Source organism: Phaseolus vulgaris, chromosome 11, assembly GCF_051622355.1.
Source record: "Phaseolus vulgaris cultivar YP4 chromosome 11, ASM5162235v1, whole genome shotgun sequence".
In the NCBI taxonomy this organism is placed as follows: Eukaryota; Viridiplantae; Streptophyta; class Magnoliopsida; order Fabales; family Fabaceae; genus Phaseolus; species Phaseolus vulgaris.
The window spans coordinates 21,184,774-21,206,262 of NC_143508.1; the positions used below are offsets into that span (position 1 = coordinate 21,184,774).

General features: G+C 44.2%; 1 pseudogene; it reads right to left on the reverse strand.

The window, feature by feature from the left end:
* Nucleotides 1-3,688: 3,688 nt before the first annotated feature.
* On the reverse strand, nucleotides 3,689-11,079 carry LOC150023108 (uncharacterized; annotated as a pseudogene).
* Nucleotides 11,080-21,489: the final 10,410 nt, after the last annotated feature.

A 21,489-nucleotide genomic window follows, 5' to 3' on the forward strand; every position in this document is an offset into this window, starting at 1 on the left:
AAATCTAGGCTTATATCTTCCCATGGAACATTTGCAAAAGGTGAAGGAGTATAGAGTTCATGAGACATTGCCTTAATTTTAGTTTTAAAACAAGAAATGCATCTAGGGTAATGTCTTTGAACATCGTTTCTCATGGGTGACTGATGGCTTGAGCTCTTCATCTTAGCGTTTTTGAGGTGGAATTTGCGGAAGCTTTAATGGATTGTTGGTGGAACAAGGCTCTCCTAAGAGTTGTGGTAGCCTTGGAGGTGCATGAGAAGTAGGAGAGTGAGAGAGGTTCGGCCAACTCTCTTTGTAGGTGAAAGGTTTGAAGATTAAAGACCGAAATCCTAAGAGAGTTTAGGCAAAGGAGTAAGAATGGCACATTTTGGCAGCATTTCATTACTCAAATTAATCTTAAGAATACATGAGGGAGGCTCCTCCTTATATAGGCTTGGAGGACCGGAAATGAAGAGTCAATGACAATGGAATGCTAGCCAAATAAATGCAAATGTGACGCCTAAAGAGTCACATGGCAAGCGTGAGCCAAAGTGATGTTTCAAGCGCACACTAGGTGACCGGCCTAAGTTAGATAGAAGGTTCTAGTAACCTTAATCTAACTTAGGTTGGTTTTTAAGAACCAAAATTCATCCTAATTACATTTTACAAAAGAAAATTCCTATACTACTTTGACAAGAATTTAAAGACTATGCTACGCTTGATTTTGGATCTCTTCGAACATGTAAAGGTAAGTTTCTCTGCCATCAGTGGCAGTGTCCCAATCCTCAGGAAGCCTTTTAGCCATTGCCCTTGTAGTTGGCCGAATATGTCTTTGTGTTTGGCCTTCCTTTGAAGTGGTCCTTGGCCCTCTTGCATCATCCCCTCCCCCTTGGAAAGGATTTGTCCTCAAATCCAAATCGTCTTCTTCTTCATTGGTACCTACGAAAGGAGAGAAATCAATCACATTAAAGGTATCATGTACTCCATATTCATCAGGTAAATCCAATTTGTAAGCATTATTATTGACTTTCTTGAGGACTTGAAAGGGTCCATCACCAGGGGGACTAAGTTTGGACTTTCTCTTAGTAGGAAATCTATCCTTTCTAAGACGAAGCCAAACTAAGTCTCCCTCCTCAAAAATTATTTCTCTCTTCCCCTTGTTGTTGTATTTGGCATATTTCTCATTTTGTTGCTGTATTTGTATTTTAACCTTCTCATGTAATTTCTTAACAAATTCGGCTTTGATAACTCCTTCCTTATGCACAAATTCTTGTGGATTAGGAAGGGGTAACAAATCCAAAGGAGTAAGAGGGTTAAATCCATATACAACTTCAAAAGGAGAAGCATTAGTAGTTTTGTGAACTACTCTATTGTAAGCAAACTCAATATGGGGAAGGTACTCATCCCAAGATTTATGATTACCCTTCATGATTGCCCTACGCATAGTACCAAGAGATCTATTGACTACTTCGGTTTGGCCATCCGTTTGAGGATGACAAGATGTTGAAAATTGTAGTCTTGTGCCAAGTTTTCCCCAAAGGGTTTTCCAAAAATGGCTTATAAACTTTGGATCTCTATCGGATACTATACTTCTTGGTAAACCATCAAGTCTCACCACTTCTCTAAAGAAGAGTCTAGAAATATTTTGAGCATCATCCACTTTGTGGCAAGGAATAAAATGTGACATTTTACTAAAGCGATCCACTACCACAAAGATGGAGTCATGACCTCTTGCAGTCCTAAAATAAAATCCATGCTAATATCTTCCCAAGGAGCATTTGCAATCAGTAAAGGGGTATATAGTCCATGAGGCATTGTTTTAGATTTTGCTTTTAAACATGAAATACATCTAGAACAATGTCTTTGGACATCCTTTCTCATGTGTGGCCAATAAAATTTTTCTTTTAAAAGATGAAGAGTTTTGTCCACTCCAAAATGGCCCATGAGACCCCCTTCGTGTGATTCTTTTACAAGAAGTTTTCTATGTGTACCTTGGGGAATACAAAGTTTGCCTTCTTTAAAAAGATACCCCTCGGTCACATAGTAACCTTCTTGTGCTCTATGTTCCCATTTAGCAAAGATAGATGCAAAGTCTTGATCTTCTTGATAAAGTTCTTTTATGTTGTCAAATCCAAGAATTTTAGCACCAAGTTTTGAAAAGAGCACATGTCTCCTTGAGAGAGCATCCGCCACTATATTTGTGCTTCCCTTCTTGTATTTGATGACATAAGGAAATTGTTCAAGAAATTCCATCCACTTTGCATGCCTTTTATTGAGCTTGTGTTGGCCTTTCAAATATTTTAAAGAGTCATGGTCACTATGAATAACAAATTCTTTTGAAACAAGATAGTGTTCCCAAGTCTTTAAGGCCCTCACAAGTGCATAAAGCTCTTTGTCATAGGTGGGGTAGTTAAGGGTGGCTCCATGAAATTTTTCACTAAAATAAGCAATTGGATGCCCACCTTGTAACAAAACCGCACCTATGCCAACCCCCGATGCATCACATTCTAACTCAAAAGTTTTAGCAAAATTTGGTAGAGCTAGAATGGGTGCAATGGTAAGTTGAGCCTTTAGTCTTTGAAAGGCTTGTTCATGATTTTCATTCCAACAAAATTTAATATCTTTCTTTTCAAGCTCATTAAGAGGTGAAGCTATGCTTGAAAATTTTGGCATAAAGCGTCTATAGAAGCTAGCTAAACCATGAAAGCTTCTAACATCACTTACATTTTGTGGAGTTGGTCACTCTTGGATGGCTTTGATTTTTTTGGGGTCAACATGTACCCCCTTTTTGATTACTATAAAACCTAGAAAAACTATACTATCTACAGAAAAAGTACATTTATTACTATTTGCAAACAAACTATTATTCCTAAGTACTAGAAAAACTTCCTTAAGGTGGCTTAGGTGGTCTTCTAGGTTTTTACTATACACTAAGATATCATCAAAATATACCACTACATATTTACCTATACAATCTCTCAAAGCATGATTCATTAGCCTCATGAATGTACTAGGTGCGTTAGTGAGACCAAAAGTCATCACCAACCATTCATATAGTCCAAACTTGGTTTTAAAAGCGGTTTTCCACTCATCACCCTCCTGATTCGAATTTGGTGATACCCACTTTTAAGATCAATTTTGGAAAATATGATTGACCCATGTAGTTCATCAAGCATGTGATCAAGCCTTGGGATTGGATGCCTATACTTGATGGTAATGTTGTTGATTGCTCTACAATCACAATACATTCTCCATTTTCCATCCTTTTTGGGCACCAACAAGACAGGTACAGCACAAGGCCTTAGGCTCTTTTGAACCCAACCCTTCTCCAACAAATCTTTAACTTGAGACTCTATCTCCTTTGTTTCCTCGGGGTTAGTTCTATATGCTGGCCTATTTGGTAGGCTTGCCCCCGGAATCAAGTCAATTTGATATTCTATACCTCTAAAAGGAGGAAGTCCTATGGGTCCCTCTTTAGAGAATATATCATCAAATTCACTTAAAAGATTTTTAACTTGAGGAGGTAGAATCATAGTTTCAAGGTTTGTGGCAGTGCATGTAAGTGTTCCTTTACAAAAGATAAGGCTAGGTTGTTCAACAAGAAGCTTATTTTCAAAGGTGTTTTCAAAAGGTTTGTCTTGTTGAATAACCTTATGGGAAGGAACACTCTTCTCCCACGCCTTCTTATCCCTAAGGATTTTCTCTTTTTCTATTTTTGTTTTTTTTTCTCCTCATCCCTCTTATGTTTCATTTGTATTTGATCTTTTACCACTTGAGAGTGTGGTAAAGGATTAAGTACAAACTTTTTTTGCTTATGGGTGAAGGAAATCTCGTTAGTTAGAGCATTGTGCAAGGTTTTCTTGTCAAATTGCCATGGTCTACCTAATAAGATGTGGCAAGCTTCCATAGGAACTACATCACATAAAACTTTGTCTTTGTAGTTACCTATAAAAAACTTGACTTCCACTTGTTTATCTACACTTAGTTCCCCATTCTCATTGATCCATTGTAATTTGTAAGGTTTAGGATGAGGAATTACCTGTAGACTTAACTTTTCAACCATCCTAGTGCTACAACAATTGCAACATGAACCACTATCCACAATGAGAGAACATATGTTTTCTAAAACTTTGCATCTTGTGTGAAAGATGTTCTCTCTTTGTGTTTCTATGGTTGCACTAGGTTGGTTGTTGAGGGTTCTTCTAATCATCAATAATTCCCCCTCTAAAGGATTTACTCTCTCATCATCTCCCCCTTCTTCTTCTTTTTCACTAGGTTCGTCCTCACCACTAGTGTATTCATCTATTCCTTTTAAGAACAAAGATCTTTGGTTTCGACATTGTGCTTGCACATGCCCTCTTCCAAAGCATTTAAAAGATTTGGTGTCCCTAGCGCGAATGGGTGGAGTGAAGGTATCCTTTACTAAGGGTTTGGTAGTTTCTTTTGGTTTTTCTTTGGATGTGCTACCCTCCCTTTTAAAATCTCTCTTGGGATAGGAGTTGGGATATGAACCTACTTTTTGACTTGAAGCTTTTCTTAAATTTTGTTGTTCAACTTTAATACAAAGTTGAACCAAATCATTCAAGTCTTGATAAGGTATAAGTTCAACCCTATCTCTTATCTCAAGATTGAGCCCACTTATGAATCTAGCTATGGTGGTGGTTTCATCCTCCCTAATGGAGGCTCTCATCATGTATAGCTCCATCTTTTGCCTATACTCCTCTACACTCATAGTTCTTTGTTGGAGTCTTTGGAGCTTGTCCATTAACTCCCTATTATAGTAGGAGGGTATATAGCGGCGTCTTAGGGCTCCCCTAAGGTCATTCCAATACTCTATGGGAGGCTCCCTATGAAGGCGCCTATCTCTTTCTAAAGATGTCTACCAATACATAGCGTTTCCTTGAAAACTAAGAGTGGCTAGGGGTACTTTTCTTTCTTCACTCACTCTATGGCAAGCAAAAAGTTGTTCTACCTTCATTTCCCAATCTAAGTATACTTCTACATCTTCTTTTCCATGGAAATGGGGTAGGTCTACCCTAACCTCTCTTCGGCTTTCTTGTTCTCTCCTATCTCTTCTATTTCTCCTAGGGGGTGGTTGATAATACTCATTTATCCTAAGGCTTCCCTCCCCAAGAGAATCATGATCTTTAGAGCTAGATGCATGAGAATGGATTTTTTTTTTATTTTTGAGAATTCTCATCCTTTGCTTTAGTCAATTTTGGCCTCATTCTCCAATTGTCTATATGAAAGTAATTGAAAGTCCTTGGCAAATTGTTTTAAAAGAGATTTAATGGACTTCATATCACTTTCATTAGATTTAGAGGAGTGAGAAGACATAACTAAAACTTTGTGTTTAAAAGTGTTTTACTTAAGAAAGAAGAGGAAAGTTAGTGAAGGTAGCTTTCCAGGTGATCCTGCCAGTTGACCAGAACGCAAAAGCCTCGCCTCATCAAAGGTATTCTTTCTCTGGATCGGCCTTGCACCACACTAGCTTCCGTCCTTCACACCTCGATTAACCTCAAGAACCTGCAAAAGACAGTGTGGCGCCGCTGCGGCCGATCACGCTCCGACGCTTAAGTCAGTGACGGAACCACCAAAACTCTAAGAGAGAAAACTAAGAACTCAAGGAACCGTGCAAAAATTCTCTCAGTCACTCAAGTATTCTCCAAGCGTAAAGAAGTGTTCTAAACGCGCGTACCTCAGAAGTTCGTTAGAATCTCTTATATACCTGTGCACTTTCTCTCTCCTGACGGTTACACATCTGAACACTTGGCTCGCATCCATCTGTACACGTGTCACCATCTGGAGCGTCCTCTGCTTGAGCGTCACTTCTTACTCTTTAGGCTGTTCGACTAAGTTACCCATGCAAGGAGTAACTCGGTGTATAGTTGCCTTGGAGCGCGATCTCTTATGTGTGGCGAGTACGGGGTGTCACCATGCACACCTTCCCTGTGGTCTCGCCGGCCGCCATCATGATCTGCTTCACTTGCTTCACCGTGCATGCCCTGGTAAGTTGTTCCCTGGCCTCAACCTCTGGCTAGCTAGGGAATGATCATCTGATATCTTCATCCTTCGCACTCGTGCCCTTTGAAAGCCTTGAACAAGCCTTCCTGATCTTTCGACGATGTCCTCCTCTCGGCGATCTCTGATCACTTGGTCGCCTGGGTTCGCATCCGACGACTACGACGCAAACCTGGTGACTGCCGGTCTAGATATGTTAGAGATCGGAGCACGCCAACTTAACGATTGGCGACTACGCGAGCTCCTGGACTTCCTTCCCTTCTGTCAGCCAGGTGTTCCGTTCAACACGCCTATATTATCGCTTGCTGCCACGTCATCACTTTCGACTACCTGGGCGGTACACAAGCCCCCCAGTCTTAAGCGAAGACTTGTCCAGCGAAAAGACTAAGAGGTCACATCACCGTCGATCTACGTGGCGCTGGCACGGAATTCCAAACGTTCGTACCCTCTGCTTTTCTAACGCTCCACCAAACCCCTTTTTCCAATCGCTCGACACGTGGCTTCATCAACGGTCATCTTTAACTGTCGTTTGCGCTTCCGAAAACGTTCGAAAAAACCCCTAAAACCCCTTGCACTTCCTACTATTCCATCATCTTTCTGCATTCTCAAACGCTCAAAGTTTTCTCTGCGAACCCACGAAGCTTCTCAACTCTCTCAATCTCCAACTCTCTTCAACGCTCATCCGATCATCAAAAGGTACCCCTTTTACTTCTTCTGTTGATATTTGCTGCATTTTAACCGATTCGCATCATCCATTATCCGTCTGGTGCATACATTGGGGGTTGTTTTCTCCTTTTCTCCCCTCTCGTAACTTAGGGCTTCGTCTTCCATCACGTTCATCCCAGCGAACTCTTGTTTGTTCGTTCCTCCTTCTTCGTCCTCCATCGAGTCGTTTTCTGCAATCTTTGTTCATCCCTTTCCTTTTTCCTTTGTAGTTCCTGCGATGGCTCGCACGAAAACCACTGCGAACCCTCCTCCTCCATCACGAAATCCTCCACCCCAAGCGCATAACCTACCACGAGCATCTGGTGCTCCTTCTACCCAGGCTGAGAGGCCTGCAACTTCTCACACCAACCCCGCTCAGGCAACTCCACCAGTCGCCGGAGGAGCCTCCATTCCTACACAAGACTATAGGAAGCTCTACCCGTGGGCCACCCCAACTGATCCTGCCGGCAACTCGAACGTGGAGGAATCGCTCTGTAGCACACTCTGTCCCGTCTACGCGACTGCGTTTTCTACAGAATCACCCTCAGAGCCTTCTCTTGGATCTCCAAACGTGACCTGCAAAACACACAGACGGCGCCTCTAGCGGCCGTTTGCACTCCGACGATCAAGTTAGTCCACAGAACCACCAAATGAGAAAACTAGCCGTGTGTGTGAAAAACTCTTGCTCTCTGTTTTTCGTCTCCCCCTTCTCTCCCTGATTCCTTCTTTTTATCTCTCTCTCTGTTTTCTGGGCATAACAGAATTCTGTTATGCTTTTCTGGCATGTGTCAGAACCCTGTTATCCTTTTCAGAGACAGTGCACCTGCAGAATCAGAGAGTGTGGGTGTCTGTGCGTGTCCGCGCGTCTCTGCGCTGGGCTGCGCCTGTCTGTACCCTTAATGGTACGGAGTGCACTTTTGTCTGGACCGCACCCCTCTCAGATGGTGACACGTGGAGGCCTGCAACTCACATCTAACCACACACGTGTCACTTACTGGAAGGGCTCTAACGCTTCTCTTTATGTGCCTAAGTTACGCCCTTGCAGAGTAACTTAGGATATTTCTTCTCATCTGGGTAAGTCGCATACTCTTAGGAGAACGTCGGGTGTGGCTGGTCTAGGCGCACTCACCAGACGTTGCTCTCTGCGTATACAGCTTACCCTTCACGATGTCACGCACGTAATGGTTTGAGGGAATCACCAATCACTGACTGGTTTACTAGTTCCCTCAGGCCACTCTCGTGCATGATTCCCTGAGGTGTGCTCATGCGAGATCCATGCGTAACGCTCTCGCTGGGAACCTCAGTCCTAGTTTAACTGCGTGTAACACGAGACCCCGATGACAATACACCCGATGACTGATCAGTGTTTATTTGCTTCTCGCGTTCTGCCTTCAGGCGTTAGTCTGAGGACTGGTCTGTTGGTGGCCACTTGGCTACTGACCACCGATCACCATTCTGGATGATCTGTCCCCCGACCTCTCTGTTGCCTGATCTGTCGGTGGTCACTTGGTTACTGACCACCGATCACCGCTCTTGGCGATCGTCTCCCTGACCTCTCTGCCACCTGGTCCACGTGTCACCCTGCGAGTGGTCCACGTGGTTCTCTGCTGCTAACGTCATCGACTACCGATGACCGATCGGATCACCAACTTTGCTGAAGGAGACCTCTTCAGTAAACTCTGCGTTGGCGGTGCTACGGTTGAAGAAAGGGGACGATCCCAACCTCTCGTTCCACAAGGAGCATGACAACAAGTCAATGGTGTTGCCTTGCCCTCCCGACGTGCCAATCTGCGCGGATGACAAGGGGACTGACGGCTAGTTGTTCTGCTTCGTTTACACCACTCTATTCAAGAAGGTGAAACTCAGGTTTCCCTTCACCCGTTTTGAACGAGAGCTACTAACCGAACTTAACATTGCCGCTGCCCAGCTTCATCCCAACAGCTGGGCATTCATGAGGGAATTTCAAATCATGTGCACACACTTGGGACTACCGGCCTCGGTAGATATTTTCCTTTTCTTGTTCGAGGCCAAGAATCCCGGAGACCGCCCCTGGGTGAGCTTAAATAGGATTGTTGGGAGATCGATCCTCTCAATCTTCCAGCAATCCTACAAAGACTGGAAAGGGAAGTTTGTCCAAGTGCGTCAAAACGATCAAGACCCCTCGCTGCTCGATGGCTTCCCCTTGTACTGGGTAAACAAGGGGAGCAAGGACTGAATCCTTCCTTGAAGGTACCGGCCATGTCATCGACGAGTGCCTTCTTGGCCTTCTCCAACTCCTCGATGGTAGAATCCCCAGAGGCCACCTGCTTCTCCAGGGCCTCCTTCTCCACTCGGAGCTGGTTGACCTCAGTTTGCAGCTTGTCATGGTCAACCTAGAGAAGGTCCCATGCCTTGGCCTTGGTAGCCATTTCTTCCTCCATCCACTCCAGTTTTTCCGCCTGCCCGCAGCACTGATCCTCCAAGTCCTTCTGAAGCTCTTCGGAGGCCTCAGCCATGTCTCGGAGATCCGTTATTTGAACTTGGAGAGACACTTCCCGGGTGTAGATATCAGCCTGAAGTTCCATCGCCTCACCCAGTTGCCTGCCAGCCTCCTCTTTGGCCTCTTGGGCCAACTTCAAAGAGGCTTGAAAGGCCTCGTTTTGGCGTCCCAAAGCTTCCTTCTCCTCCTTCAGAGCGACCACTTCGTCTTTCAGGGCCTGGAGGGCTTGTGTGTTTAAAGCGGCATTTCTAGCTTGGGCGCGCCAGTCAAGGGCCACGGCCAAGAAGGCCCCCAGGTAGAAAGGCATTCCCTCTTTCCTGTCGGAGCCTTCTGGCATCAATCCTCCGTTGAAGCGAGGAATGGCAATAAGATCGGGGGCAGCAGAAACGGAGGCAGGAACAGCGGAAGCCTCTATTGGTGGTGGAGGTGGAGCAGACTCGGCCCCTTCGTCTTTTTCCTCTTGGACTATTGTGGGTTGGGGAGAGGTGGCGCTAGGGGGATTGTCCCTGAAGGACTCCCCTCCCTGTGGGGACGCTGCTGGTAAGATGGGAGCCCTAGCAGCCTTTCTCCTCTTGAAGATTAGCCCACCGTCGGAGTCTTCGTCATCGGAGAGGATCCCCAACACCCTCTTCCCTTTGTCAAGGGGGGCTGGAGCCGGTGATGAAGCCGCAACCAATGGGACTACGGCAACGGACGGAGGTGAATTGGGTGTTTGAAGTGTTTGGGGACTACGTGGGGGTGGTGAAGATAATGGGAGGTTTGGGTCAGCAGCGGGGTCGGTGGAGGCGCCAGCCTTGGTGGCACGAGCAGCCTTCAGTGCTCTCGCCAAGACCATCCTCTTAGATGAATCCATCACTGATCCTGCATTCAGACAAAGAACAGGAGTTACAACCACACCAGACCAAACACAAGGCGTTAGTTACATACAAATCACAGAATGCCAATCCCACCGCCAATGCAGTTATATAGATCCACACGGCACGCAGGTAAATGAAATATAAAGAGTACAGATGAACACTTAGCAACAAGGGAAACAGATGGAGGAGGCCAACAGAACAAGCATGATATAATAAAACACAGATAAGAAAGGGAAACAAGAAACGAGCCTCCCTACCAAAATAGGTGGACAGGGTGTGTGCGTTGTATTCACACGCTATGAGCTTCGGCGTGTCAAAAACAATCCCCAGGCCAGCCAAGGCCTCACATACCCCTCTATCAACGAAAGACAGTTCATCCAGGGTCTTAGGCTTGAGCAGCTTGGGGTGCTCCGTCCAGTATAGGGGAAAGCCATCCAAAGCTGTAGGGTCCTGTTTGGCGCAACACACCCTGAAGAATTTTCCTTTCTAGCCTTTGTACGAGTTCTGGAAGAGGGAAAGGATAATCCTGCCGGCGATCCCGGAAAAGCTCACCCAGAGGCTTTTCCCTTGCTTCTTCACCTCGAAGAAATGCAGAAAGACGTCCACAAAAGGAAGAACGCCTAGATATCCACAAAGAATTTGAAAGGCCCGAACAAAGGCCCAGCTATTAGGATGTAGCTGGGCGGGGGCCGTATTGATCTCCGTGAGGAGTTCCCTCTCAAAGGGTGTAAATGGAAGGCGCACACCAACGCGTTTGAATACAGTTTGATACATGAAGTAAAAGGGGGCGCCACCCCTGGGTCTGTCATCCACACAAACAGATTCCCCTGGTCTGCCGTGGCGGACAGAGATGTGGGCATCGTGGGTGTGGCAGAAGGCGTTGAAGTTGTATAAATGAGGGTCACCCCGATGGTTCTCCACGTCCTCAATGGTTGTCAAGGTGGTGCATTCGTTTAAGAGATCGTCAGAAGCCCATTTATAGAAGGCCTTGTAGTTGATCTTGGGGGGAGAACTCGACTTCGGTTTCGAGCGCACCATGATGCGAATAAATAGCTGAAGAAAGAAGAAAGGAAAAGGGTTTTAACAAGCGATGCCAAGGCAGAAAGGGGAAGAGAAACCCTAGAAAATGCCACCCACGCGAAGAAACCCAGAAAGTGGGGGAAAGAGAACGTAGAAGAACAGAGGAGCGAAAGAATGCATAAATGCGGAAACATAAACAGTCCCAAGCAGTTCAATACACAACAATGCAACGAGATGAAGAAGAGGAGTCATGGAGGTAGAAAAATCATACCTTTGAGTGTCGAAGTAAGGGAGGAATGGAAGCGCGAAGGAGAGAGCAGTGATTGCAGAGAAAAGAGCTCGAAGGAGATGAGCAGTGCGGGAATGCAGAGAAAGTGGATGGAACAGGGGTTTTGAGCGCGGGGTTTTGGGTAACTTAAACGTTACATTTGCAACCCAAGAGGCGCTAATTTGGGACCGTGCGATTGAGCCGCGTGTCAAAGGATTAGGCGCTCAATGGGAGCGCAAGAGACTTTTGAAGCCAACCGCGTGATGAACCACGTGGCACGCGATTAAGCGTGGCCCCAAAAGGTGTTGCCTTCCCCGCTTCAGAGGATGTCCAATCAGCCATTAAGAGCACCCCAATGGTTCGAGGAATGTCGCGTCAATAGTTTGGGGAGTGTCACGTCAGCAAGAATGACACGTCACCAAGGTGCCACGTGGAAGGCGTGGGCGGGGCCTTAGTCTTTTCGCTGAAAACAAGTCATCAGCTTAAGACTGGGGGGCTTATGTACCGTCCCGTACCCGGGCGTTGACAAAGTCAAGGTCAAAGTCAGCGTCGAGGTCAAAGTTAACATAAGGCGTCGCCAAAAGGAGGCGTCGCTAAGAGGAAGCGTCGCCAACATAAGGCGTCGCCAAGGTAGGGCGTCACCAAGGTAAAATATCACAAGAGCAAGGCCACCACAGTGTTGCTCCCCGATACCCATGGGTAGGAAAGAACGTGGAGGGAGCGACGCCGTGGAAGACTTTAAGCCTGATAACCCGGGTTAGCAATAAAGAGAAGAAAAAGGTGGCTTCAAGGCCATAGTAATAGCGCCAGTGGAGAGCAATCTGACTCGTGAAGTGCCCATGTCGCCCCAGAGAAGCCCTTGGGATAGTCACGATCCATGAGCAGGGTCACGCCCAGGGGTAGCCAGGTGCAGGGTACGAGAGGAAGATAGATACGCTCTCAAAGCGAGTGACTAGAGGTTAGGGGGCACGAGTTGGCACCCAAAAAGTCACCCCTTGCGCAGATGCACTCCCAGGTGATAGCCCTAAGTTGGGTCGCAGTACTGTGAGGCTTTCCACGTGTGATAGCAGCCAAGCCAGAATAGAAACATTAATTGGTCGGGTACAAGGTAATTAAAGCTATTTAAGTTAGAGTTTCTGTTTCGAGCGTTTAAGGTACTTTAAATGCTCCAAGCGGTTTAAACGTCTTAAAGGCACCGAACGTTTCATAACCTTAAATGCGCTTTAAGACGCTTTGAATGCTAGTTTCGTTTAAATAGAACCTTGGAGGTTGGAAACAGGGTTGGAACCTTTGGCAGACTTTCCCAGAATACACTCTAGTTGCTTGCTCGGTCTAGAGGCTACGCACAAGGGACTAGGGAGAGGATTTTCCGCCAGAGGGAGAAAATATACACACTACACAGTTTCGTTTACCACCTTCAGAGTACCATCCACGGTGCTCCGATACGGTGGTGTAGAGTTTTGGTGTTTCTTGCTAGCTGACTTGAGCGTCGGAGTGCAATCGGTCGCTAGGGAGCCCTTTTGTCCTTCTTTGCAGGAATCCACAGGTAGCCAAAGGGAAGGTGTCCCTAGCTGACGGGCAAGGTCGTGCACGAAGACGTCCCAGGTCAACCGGCCGGAACAAAAAGTGTCAAAACAACTCAAACACAAACAAGAATAAACCTAAGACTCATGATACCACATGATATGATGTCAAGAACATGATAGAGATATGATATGGACATGTTATGGATTCAACAAAAGTTGGAATATGATTAGGCACTTTTCTAGAATTGGATCAATGTTCTTAACATTCAAGAACTCACCAAATCACAAGCAACTAAGCCAAACTCATACAGAAACCCATTTTATGAAGAAGGAACCGATTAAAAGCAACCTAGAACACAAATGAACCGATTAAAATGACTAGAAATACCTAAGACATGTTTTTAGAGTTTGTTTGGGAATGGAAATGAATGAATAAGATGGAAAAAAGAAGGAAAATTGTGTGGTTGGAGTCCTTGGAGAGGAGCACGCCACTTGAAAGATGCAAAGCTTCAAGATGAGTGTAGATGCCGCCACTTGAGGTTCCAAGAGTGCACTCAAGATAAGACTATAATAGGAGAATACACAAGTCTCTCAATCACTCACCAATTTGGGAGAATTTCTTTACTCCAAAATAACAAATCTGTATTTGAAGGACTCAAGCCCTCCTTTTATAGGAGAAGGACCGGTCATGAGTTTACAAGAAGCTTACAAAGGAAGCTATCCAAGGTTGCCTTGCAACTCTTCCACTTCTAGCGCCTAAAGTGGAGAATGAAGGGATACCTTCTAGACTTTTCCTAAAACTAATATCTAAAGATGCTTTACACAAGATGATGGAGGAGGGCCAAGCTCACCACACCATGGAAGACAAGATCCAAGCCTAGACCGTCTAAAGCCATGTGGGGAGCGTCTAGACTCAAGTATGGAACGCCTAGCACAAGATGAGGGGCGGCTACAAAAGGAGCGTCTAGGAGGAAGCCTAGACCGTCTAGGACCTATCACTAGATCCATGGCCAAGCATCTCCACGCACAATTGGCTCAAGCAACGGATGGGAGGGAGAAGAACTTGTACATGCTACACGGAGGCCCATTAGGGGTGGCTTAGTAGTTAGTGTAGTGTTAGAAAGCATAAACTTGTCTCCTTTAGTTTTTAACCTAGCTAGCTCACGTTTTCTAGAAGATTCTCACTAGGAACGACCATGTGCTCCATGTGCCATATGCCTTCACATTTCCATTTCATTTTGCTTGCATTTCATCTTCACTTAGCTTAGCATTTATGGCCTCCTTAGCCTATAAAAGGAGAAGCCCATCACTTGTATTTTCAAGATTGAATTGAGTAATGTTATGCTGCCATTTTTGTGCCATACATTGCCTTTGCCTAGTTTCTAGGTTTTAATCTTCCTTCACCATCTATCAAAGGGCTGGCCGAACCTCCCTTCTTCCATACTCTTCATGCACCTTCAAGGTCACCATAACTCCTAGGAGGACCTTGCCCATTTCATCCATAAGCTTCCGCACCATATTACCAAACATCAAAGAAGAGCTCCTAGAGAATGCCATCATTTGGTATCATGAGCATAGGTTCTTCAAAGATGAGTAGTTCTTGGTCATTTTCATTTTGAGTTCTTCTTTAATCCGTGTTGTTCTTTACATTCCATATTGTCTTGCTGTTTTTTAATTTTTGCTTTGAATTGGTGTGCTGTTTGGAAATTCCAATCGGTGCATCTTGTTCAATTGTTCTTGAGCAATCTTTGTGCAATTTTTGGTAGGATTCCATACACTTTGTGTTGCTGTTTTTATTTTAGGTATTTGAGTCCTTATTGCAATTTTATTTGGTTCATTTTATGCTCTTTGAGTCTTTTAATTTCTGAATCTATATGTGTTTTGTCTAGTCATGTTTTTCCAAAATGTCATCAAATCATAGTAGTACTTTGTTTGGCTTATTTGTTTCTTGATTTTGGTCTAAATGTTTGTTTTGAATCTGCTGTGTTTTTGATCCTTTGGTGCCTTTTATTTTTAGCTTGAGTTCATATTTGTGTTTAGATCTACACAAATTCCTTTTCACCAATTCCATTGTGTTTTTCTTTTGGTATCTTGCTGTTTTTTTTTCAGATTTTACAGAATCCCTTGTTTTTCCATAACTCTATGCTGGCTGTTTTTCTTAAGAAAATTATTTTCCCACATAGGAAATTTCTGATTCTCTGGATTATGCAAGATTGAGGTGTTACAGAAAAGACAAAAAAATAATCAGTTCAAAAGAGCCAATAGAAAAAAAATGATAAATATTATAAAAACAGTGTGCAAATCTGGCGCTACAGTTGGCGTAACTGAACACTGATTTTAGAAAATTTATTAAAACAAATGGTTCATGGGTTTGGAGTGAAACCAACGCTAGAATTTAGTTGAGATGTTGAATTATTTGCATATAAATTTTCAGCAGCAAATCTTAAAAGGGCAGGTCAACATAAATCGGGGAAAATCACGCTCTCTGGCCCACAACAATTTTTTCAGTGGTGTTGTTTTTTATTTTGAAATCAATTCTAGTGCTATTCTTAGGATCCATTTTTTGTGCCTACCTTTCTTTGAGTACCTTTATTTGCTTGTCTAATATTTCTTTGGAACTCTTTCTAGTTGTCACAATTTAACTCCATTTGTGTGGTACTGTTTTTCCAATTAAATTGTTTCTTGCTTTAATTCTTTGGCCTCTAAATTTGGTGCTGGATTGATTCTCAATTGGTGCTTATTTGAGTGGAAATTTGACTTGAGTGAGGTCTAGTTTGCTTGATAGGTGCTGGAGTGGAGAATTATTTCTCTAATTCTAAGAGGAACAAAGGCAAGGGCAGAAACAAATACCTACCAAAAACACCACAAACATTTGGAAGGCCCAACAAAGAAAAGACAACCAAGGAAGTGCCAATGGCAAAAAAAGATCAACAAAGGGAGTTTTCTTTAATTTTCTTTGCAACTTAAATTTTTTTAATTACTTCTTTAATTACGTGATTAGACGGTGAGTGTGTCTTCAAGGGCTCGAAGTGTCCAAGAAGCCTCACCTAGGGCCGACTAGTGTAGAACTATCTAGTTTAGCAATTGTTAATTGTTTTTAATTGCATCTCTTTGCTTAATTAGTTACGCTTTTCAATTGTGTTGCTTTGTTTAAGCTTTGTTAATTCTTGCTTGGTTAATTACTTAGCTTGCATTGTTTTCTTGCATTAAAATCTGACTTCTCCAACTTAATTGTGTTTTAAGTGGTTTACTAAGAGAAAGCTTTGTGTGAAGACATTGAGGGATAGTTTTTGGCTAAGGCAAAGGCTTGGTATTTAAGTAGTCCACTGTGACTCACCTCCCTTACCTGGAAAACTACCTTCTTTGACTTTCCTAAATGTACCGTCCCGTATCCGGGCGTTGACTAAGTCAAGGTCAAAGTCAACGGCTGGAGAGTCAAAGTCAACGCAAGACGTCGCTTGAGTGGAGAGACGCCAAGAGGAAGCGTCCCCAAGGCAAGGCGTCGCCTAGGCGAAGGCGTCGCGCAACCAAGGCGTCGCCAGATCAAACAACGCTAAAGTAAGGCAATCGCGGTGTGGTTCCCCGATGTCCATGGGTAGGAAAGACCATGGAGGGAGCGACGCCGTGGGAAGGCCACAGGTCCCGATATCTCGGGAAAGTGATAAAGAGAAGGAAAAGGTGGCTTCAAGGCCATAGTAATAGTACCAGTGAAGGGCAGCCTGACTCGTGAAGTGCCCCTGCCGCCCCAGAAAGGCAATCGCGGTGTGGTTCCCCGATGCCCATGGGTAGGAAAGACCATGGAGGGAGCGACGCCGTGGGAAGGCCACAGGTCCCGATATCTCGGGAAAGTGATAAAGAGAAGGAAAAGGTGGCTTCTAGGCCATAGTAATAGTACCAGTGAAGGGCAGCCTGACTCGTGAAGTGCCCCTGCCGCCCCAGAAAGGCAATCGCGGTGTGGTTCCCCGATGCCCATGGGTAGGAAAGACCATGGAGGGAGCGACGCCGTGGGAAGGCCACAGGTCCTGATATCTCGGGAAAGTGATAAAGAGAAGGAAAAGGTGGCTTCAAGGCCATAGTAATAGTACCAGTGAAGGGCAGCCTGACTCGTGAAGTGCCCCTGCCGCCCCAGAGACGCCCGTGGGGCAGATACGACTCAAGAGGAAAGTCACGCCCAGGGCAACCGGGTGCAGGGTACAAAAGGAAGGCAGATACGCTCTCAAAGTAAGTGACTAGATAGTTGGGGGCATGAGTTGGCACCCAAAAAGTCACCCCTAGCGCAGTAGCACTCCCAGCAGGAGGACTCACACGTAGAAACGTCCCCAGGTGGGCAGGAGCGCCCCCAGATGGGGTCATGGCGTCGTGAGGCCCTCCACGTGTACGACAGCCATGCCAGAATAGAAACACCCTTCAGTCAGGTGCCAGGTAATTAAAAGTCATTCAATACAGTTTCCCTTTCGAGCATTCAGGTACTATAATGGCTCCCGAGCGTTTCAACGTCTTAAATGCGCTACGTTTTGTAATTAAGCGCTTTAATGAGTGCGTTACGTTTGTAATTAAAAGCGCTTTAAGGCGCTTTAAATGCTTGGGTAGTTTAAATAGCGCAGAGAATGTTGGAAAAAGGGTTGGAACCTTCGGCAAATTTACCAGAGAACTCTCTAGTTGCTTGCTCGTGCTTTAAGGTTACGTACAAGTGACTGGGGAAATATTTTTGCCTGAAGGAGACAACACACAAATATACACAGTTCTTTTACCACCTTCAGAGTACCACACGCGGTGCTCAGACACGTAGGTGGACAGTTTTTGGTGTTTCTTGCTGGCTGACTTGAGCGTCGGAGTGCAAACGGCCACTAGGGCGCCTCTTTGTCCTCTTTTTTGCAGGAATCCACAGGCAATCAGTGGGAAGGAGTCCCTAGCTGACGGTTGAGGTCGCGCACGAAGACGTCCCGGTCAACCGGACAGAACACTAAATTTTCTCAAGGTAAAATAGTTGTATACACAAAGCTTTAGTCATGTCTTCTTCTTCTCATTCTGCAAAGTCTATTGAAAGTGAAGTAAAATCTATAAAAACTCTTTTGAAAGAAGTTTCACAAGCTATGCAAATGATTTCATTTAGAAAATTGGAGAATGAGACTAAAATCAATGAGTTGACTAAAGCCCAAGAAGAGAAGTCACAAAAATAAAAAAAAATCTCATTCTCATGCATCCCAATCTAAAAGTAATGAGTCTCTAGGGGAGGGAAGCCTTAGAATCAATGACTATTACCAACCACCCCCTACAAGAAATAGACCAAGGGAGCAAGAGGCCCCAAGGGAGGTTAGGTTAGACCTACCTCATTTCCATGGTAAGGAGAATGTAGAAATCTACCTAGATTGGGAAATGAAAGTAGAGCAACTCTTTGCTTGCCAAAGGGTGAGTGAAGAACGCAAGGTACCCTTAGCCGCCCTTAGCTTCCAAGGGAACGCCATGTATTGGTGGACCTCTCTCGAAAGAGAAAGACGTCTTCGTAGGGAACCTCCCATTACGTATTGGAATGACCTTAGGGGAGCCCTAAGACGTCGACATATACCTTCCTACTACCATAGGGAGTTAATGGACAAGCTCCAAAGACTCCAACAAAAGAACATGAGTGTGGAAGAGTATAGGCAGAAAATGGAGCTCTACATGATGAGAGCATCCATTAGGGAAGAGGAGGACACCACCATAGCTAGGTTCCTTAGTGGTCTTTCCCTTGAGATAAGAGATAGGGTAGAACTCCTTCCCTACCAAGACTTGAATGACTTGGTTCAACTTTGCATTAAAGTTGAACAACAAATTTTGCGCAAAACTTCAAGTCAAAGGGTGAGTTCCTACTCTAGCTTTTATCCCAAGATAGAATATAGAAGAGAGGGTAGCACATCAAGAGAAAAACCAAAAGAAGCTACCAAACCCTTAGCAAAAGAAACCTCCGCCCCACCCATCCGAGCTAGAGATGTTAAGTGCTTTAAGTGCTATGGTAGAGGGCATGTGCAAGTACAATGCCCAAACCAAAGGACTTTGTTTTTAAAGGGTGTAGATGAATACACTAGTGGCGAGGATGAGCCTAGTGAGAAAGAAGAAGGGGGAGAGGATGAGAGGGTAGCTCCATTAGAGGGAGAATTGCTAATGATTAGGAGAACCCTCAACGATCATCCTAGCACATCCATGGAAACACAAAGGGAAAACATCTTTCATACAAGATGCAATGTTTTAGAAAATATATGTTCCCTTATTGTGGATAGTGGATCTAGTTGTAATTTTTGTAGTGCTAGAATGGTTGATAAGCCTAATCTACAAGTAGTTCCTCACCCAAAACCTTACAAACTGCAATAGATTAATGAAAATGGGGAACTAAGTGTAGATAAGCAAGTGGAAATCAAGTTTTCCATAGGGAACTACAAAGACAAAAGTTTTATGTGATGTAATGCCTATGGAAGCTTGCCACATCTTATTAGGGAGACCATGGCAATTTGACAAGAAAACCTTGCATGATGGTCTCACTAACGAGATTTCCTTCACCCATAAGCATAAGAAGTTTGTAATCAGTCCTTTATCACATTCTCAAGTGATAAAAGACCAAATACAAATGAAACATAAGAGGGATGAGGAAAAAAAAAAAGAGTGCTAGAAAAAGAGAAAATCCTTAAGGATAGGAAGGCGTGGGAGAAGAGTGTTCCTTCCCACAAGGTTGCTCAACAAGACAAGCCTTTTGAAAACATTTTGGAAAATTTGCTTCTTGTTGAACAACCAAGCCTGGTCTTTTGTAAAGGAACACTTACATGCACTGCCACAAGTAATGAACTTATGAGTCTACCTCCTCAAGTAGAAAAACTTTTAAGTGAATTTGAATATATATTCTCTAATGAGGGACCCATTGGACTCCCTCCCATTAGAGGTATAGAACATCAAATTGACTTCATTCTGGGGGCAAGCCTACCAAATAGGCCCGCTTATAGAACAAACCCTGAGGAAACCAAGGAGATAAGTCACAAGTTCAAGACTTCTCGGAGAAGGGTTGGGTTCAAAAGAGCCTAAGCCCTTGTGCTGTACCTGTCTTGTTGGTGCCCAAAAAGGATGGAAAATGGCGCATGTGTTGTGATTGTAGAGCAATCAACAACATCACCATCAAGTATAGGCATCCAATCCCAAGGCTTGATGACATGCTTGATGAACTACATGGGTCAACCATATTCTCTAAAATTGACCTTAAAAGTGGATATCACCAATTTAGAATCAAGAAGGGTGATGAGTGGAAAACCGCTTTTAAGACCAAGTTTGGATTATATGAGTGGTTGGTGATGCCCTTTGGGCTCACTAATGCCCCTAGTACATTCATGAGGCTCATGAATCACACCTTGAGAGATTGCATAGGTAAATATGTAGTAGTTTATTTTGATGATATCTTAGTGTATAGCAAGACCCTAAGACCATCTAAGACACCTTAGGGAAGTTCTTCTAGTGCTTAGGAAAAATAGTCTTTTTGCCAATAGGGATAAGTGCACCTTTTGTGTAGATAGTGTAGTTTTCTTAGGTTTCATAGTTAACCAAAAGGGGGTGCATGTTGACCCCGAGAAAATCAAAGCCATCCGAGAGTGGCCCACTGCACAAAATGTAAGTGTTGTAAGGAGTTTTCATGGGTTAGCTAGCTTCTATAGAAGGTTTGTGCCTAATTTTTCAAGCCTAGCTTCTCCTTTGAATGAACTTGTAAAAAAAGATGTTGCATTTTGTTGGAATGATAAGCATGAGCAAGCCTTCCAAAGGCTAAAAGCTCAACTCACCAATGCACCAATTCTATCTCTTCCAAATTTTTCCAAAACATTTGAGATAGAATGTGATGCATCGGGAGTAGGCATAGGTGCGGTATTGTTGCAAGGTGGACACCCCATTGCATATTTTAGTGAAAAAATCCATGGTGCCACCCTCAACTATCCCACCTATGACAAAGAGCTCTATGCTCTTGTGCGAGCCCTAAAGACTTGGGAACACTACCTTGTGTCCAAAGAATTTGTCATCCATAGTGATCATGAGGCTTTAAAATATTTAAAGGGCCAACACAAGCTCAACAAGAGACATGCTAAATGGATGGAGTTTCTTGAACAATTTCTTTATGTAATCAAATACAAGAAAGGAAGCACCAATATAGTGGCCGATGCTCTTTCAAGGCGGCATACACTCTTTTCAAAATTGGGTGCCCAAATTCTTGGATTTGATCACATAAGAGAGCTTTACCAAGAGGATCAAGAACTCTCATCCATCTATGCCCAATGTCAACATAGAGCGCAAGGAGGTTACTATGTGGCCGAGGGATATCTTTTTAAAGAAGGAAAACTTTGCATTCCCCAAGGCACACATAGGAAACTCCTTGTCAAGGAAGAACATGAGGGGGGACTCATGGGCCATTTTGGAGTTGATAAGACTCTGGACATACCTCTTGAATATGGAGTGCATGATACTTTTAATGTAATTGATCTTTCTCCATTTGTAGGTACCAATGACAATGAGGACGAGCTGGATTTGAGGACAAATCCTTTCCAAGGGGGAGGGGATGATGGAGGAGGGCCAAGCTCACCACACCATGGAAGACAAGATCCAAGCCAAGACCGTCTAGAGCCATGTGGG